The sequence below is a fragment of the Nycticebus coucang genome, chromosome 11 (assembly GCF_027406575.1).
Source record: "Nycticebus coucang isolate mNycCou1 chromosome 11, mNycCou1.pri, whole genome shotgun sequence".
NCBI lineage: Eukaryota > Metazoa > Chordata > Mammalia > Primates > Lorisidae > Nycticebus > Nycticebus coucang.
This window is the reverse complement of record NC_069790.1, coordinates 53,673,734-53,678,105: the sequence shown is the minus strand read 5'-3', so window position 1 is coordinate 53,678,105 and position 4,372 is coordinate 53,673,734. Positions and strand designations below refer to the sequence as shown.

Below are 4,372 nucleotides of genomic sequence, written 5' to 3'. Positions count from 1 at the left end.
TATTTCTGGGTTATCAGTTGTAACATCTCCTTTTTCATTTCTGATAAAGCTTATTTGGAGTCTTTTCTATTCCTGGTTAATGTAGCAAGAGGTCTCTCAATTTTGTTTATCTTTTCCAAGAACCAACTTTTTTTTCATTGATCCTTTGTAATCTTTCTTTGTTTCCCATTTCCTGTAGTTCTGCTCTGACTTTTGTTACGTTTTGTCTTCTGCTGGCTTTGCCATTCACAATAGCACAAAGAAAATAGAATACTTAGGATTATACTTAACCAAGAAGGTGGAAGATATCTATGAAGACATTGAGGAAAGAAATCGCAGACGAAACAAATGGAAAAACATGTCATATTCATGGATGGGTAGAATCAACATTGTTAAAATGTCCATACCACGCAAAGTAATTACAGAGTCAATGTTATCCCCATCAAAACACCAATGTCATATTTCATAGATCTAGAAAAAATGATTCTACACTTCATTTGGAACCAGAAAAGAGCCTGAGTAGCCAAAGCATCACAAGTAAAAAGAACAAAGCTGGAGACATCACTTTACTAGACTTCAAACTACTACAAGGCTATCGTAACCCACACAGCATGGTATTGGAACAAAAATAAAAACAGCCAATGAAACATAAGAGAGAACCCAGATATAAAACCATCCACATACATCCAATTGATCTTTGACAAAGCAGACAACAGTATCCACTAGGAAAAATAAGCTCTATTCAATAAATAGTTCTGGGAAAATTGGACAGCCACACGCAGAACAGGATCCATATCTCTCACCACTCACAAAGTGAATTTGTGATGGATAAAATATTTAAATATAAGGCATAAAACTATCAGAATTTCTAGAAGAAAATTGTGGGAAAACTCTTTTAGATATCAACCCAGGTAAAAAATTTATGAAGAGGAGAAGACGCCAATGGCAATCACAGCAATAACAACAACAAAAAGTTAATGATATTTTGGTTAAATTAAAAAGCTTCTGGGTGGCACCTGTGGCTCAAAGGAGTAGGGCGCTGGCCCCATATGCCAAAAGTGGCGGGTTCAAACCCAGCCCCGGCCAAAAACTGCCAAAAAAAACAACCAAACAAAAAAAACCAAACAAACAAAAAAACTTCTGCAGAGGTAAGGACTCCCTACTCAGATTAGGAGAAAATATTTACAAGCTATACATTCAATAAATGGCTAATAACCATAATCTATAAAGAACTCAGCCAAATCAGCAAGAAAAAAACAAACAGACCAATTAAAAAATGGGCAAAAGACATGAACAGAAATTTTTCAAAGAATATAGACAAAATGGCTGATAAACATATGAAAAATTGCTCAACATCCTTATCATCAGGAAAATGCCAATAAAAGCCAGAATGAGATAGTACAGTGAGAGTGGCTTTTATTCAAAGCCCCTATACAACATATGCTGGTATGGATGTAGAGAGAAAGGAACTCTTATACACTGTTGATGGGACTGAAAATTAGTACTTCTGTGGCAAACAGAATAGAGATTCTTCAAAGAACTAGAAGTAGACCTACCATTTGATCCAACAATTGCACTGCTGGTTATTGAATGAAAGGAAAAGAAGACATTGTACCAAAAAGACACCTGCAGTCAAATGTTTATTGTAGCACAATTCATAATTGCAAAGATATTGAATCAACCCAAGTTGAGTGGATTAACCAAATGTAGTATATGTATACCATGGAATAATACTTGGTCACGAAGAAGGATGAATTAAGGCTTTGTGCAACAATTTATACGAAACTGAGGCCATTCTCTCAAGTGGTGTATCTAAAGAATGGAAAAACAGAGATACTGTGCTTGAAGTAGTAGGTGCACCAAAATGTCCCCTGGTTCCAGCACCAATTTTGAATGCCATACCATTTTTTCACCTGAAGGTCAGCTCTACCAAATTTCAAATTTATTAACCAAGGTGGCCTTACATCCGTAGCTGTCAGAGGGAAAGATTGTGCAATAATTGTCACACAGAAGAAAGCACCTGATAAATTATTGGATTCTAGCACAGTGACTCACTTATTCAAGACAACCAAAAACACTGGCTGTGTGATGACAGAAAGACAGCTGACAGAAGATCCCAGGTGCAGAGGGTGCTCTATGAGGCAGCTAATTGGAAATACAAGAATGGCTATGAGATTCTTTGGACATGCTGTGTAAAAGAATTGCTGATATTTCTCAGGTCTACACACAGAACACTGAAATGAAGCCTCTTGGTTGTTGTGTGATTTTAATTGGTATAGATGAAGAACAAGGCCCTCAGGTGTACAAGTGTGATCCTGCAGGTTATTACTGTGGGTTTAAAGCCACTGCAGCAGGAGTTAAACAAACTGAGTCAACCAGCTTCCTTGAAAAAATAGTGAAGAAGAAATTTGATTGGACATTTGAACAGACAGTGGAAACTGCAATTACATGTCTGTCTACTGTTCTGTCAATTGATTTCAAACCTTCAGAAATAGAAGTTGAAGTAGTTACAGTTGAAAATCCTAAATTTGGGATTCTTACAGAAGCAGAGATTGATGCTCACCTCGTTGCTCTAGCAGACAGGGATTAAGCATTATTAGCTTACCAAATCTGTGATGCCACCTGTCTGCGTGTTTGGAACCAACAGACAAACATTGTGGAGGCCCCTGGACTGAGAAAGGAACCTCTCCCACTCCTCCTCCCACTATGAAGTGGTCTGGATAAATAAAAACAATCCTTCTGGGGAAAAAAAAAAGAATGGAAAAACAAATATCACATGTACTCACTATTATATTGGAACTAACTGATGAGCACATATGTGCACAGAGGGAAGTAAAACTCAGTGGCAATCAAGCAGTGGGGGAAGGTGAGGCGAAGATGGTCGAAAACCTACCTGACACCTATAATGAACTTTATGTATATTTCAGTGATGGACACACTTATAACCCTGAATTGAGCATAATAACTGCAATCCATGTACCCATAATGTTTTGAAATAATAAAACACTAGTAGAAAATAAAATTCAATAACAAAATCTTTTTAATAATGTCTTTATTCCCTCACAAGTGAGCCTGTGACAATGTGCATTTTAATTTATCCACATGCTTAAACACATTTTTTTTATTCATTCCCACATTTTCTTTATTCTTTCAATCTCTTTGAGATGAACTGTCATAACAGATAACATGTTTGTATGTAGTGAAGATAACTTTTAAATATAAGGCAAATAACAATAAAAGATATCCTTAGCAATAAAAAGAATTTCTATATGTGTATACATCTGCGTACATGTGCATATTTAAATATGTATGTGTATATTTACAAATATTTGAAAATCAGAGTAGTCAATGCAGTCTTCATTTGGAAAGATTTTTATACTAAAATTTGAGAGCTCTGGTTTGATGTTGGCTTACCACTCAATCCAGTGTGCTTCTTTGAAAAGATTTATCTTTTTACGTTAAACTGGGATTGTGTATACATGTATGAAAAAATGAATAAACATCAAAATCTGTTTGAAAGTTAAAGCGCTTTCAGATCATACATGTAGTAGTTTCTAGGCTTTATAGTTCAATGCAGGCTGTAGTTAAGTTATTTTAAGTGTATCCGGGTTCGTAGTACTGGCCCACAAACTGGCCTGCAGTAACACTAGTCAAATTTACATTGGATTCTATGACTTTCTTCAGAATTTCCTGTGTCAAGCATGTCGAACAATATCTACCAAGTATCCTACGGTCAACGTACAACTGCAGTGACCAAAAGTCTCATTTGCTTTTCTTCCTTGTTCTAGAAGCTGCGATGAGTCATGGGTCGCAGAAATGGGTCAGGTCATCAGGCCAAGTGAGTCCTAGTATATGTGCAGGTGGATTCCAGGAGCTGATCAGGTGCATGGAATGGGGAGAGGGAGAAAGGATACAGGATTGTGAGATAGAGGTGGCCCATTTACCTTGCTCACTGGCTGGATTATCTCAAAGATTTTGCTTAACTTCTTTGAACTTTACCTGTAAAATAGGAAAATATAATATTTTATAAAGTATATAAAAATGGAAGGAAAAATTATGTAAAAGTTCTCTGTTAAGAGTTATTTCCACATCCAAATCCATATTAAGCCAACCATCCATTCACCTAACTTTCTAGAATCATCGTGTTTCTACTTAGTTCTGATAATAGTGGACTCTGAAGTTATGTGCCCTGAGTTCAGGTATTGTAATTTCTTAAGAACGCTTTTCTATCATGTCATCTTTGAATCACCATTTCTTTATTTCATTTCTGAGTGAAAGTACATCATGCTAACAAGTTTCCCTAGTGCTGTAGCTTAGGAAACAACGACAGTTCATCTGGTGGAGTTTTTCTGCTTGGAATTTCCTATAAGTCAGTATTTTCCATGGTTTGCTA

The 4,372-nt window shown here is 36.3% G+C and overlaps 1 pseudogene across 1 annotated transcript; it reads left to right on the top strand.

Annotated features, from left to right (window-relative positions):
- Positions 1-1,843: 1,843 nt before the first annotated feature.
- Positions 1,844-2,716, top strand: LOC128560047 (proteasome subunit alpha type-6-like; annotated as a pseudogene). The gene has a single exon (XR_008372865.1). The product of XR_008372865.1 is annotated as a proteasome subunit alpha type-6-like (transcript).
- Positions 2,717-4,372: the final 1,656 nt, after the last annotated feature.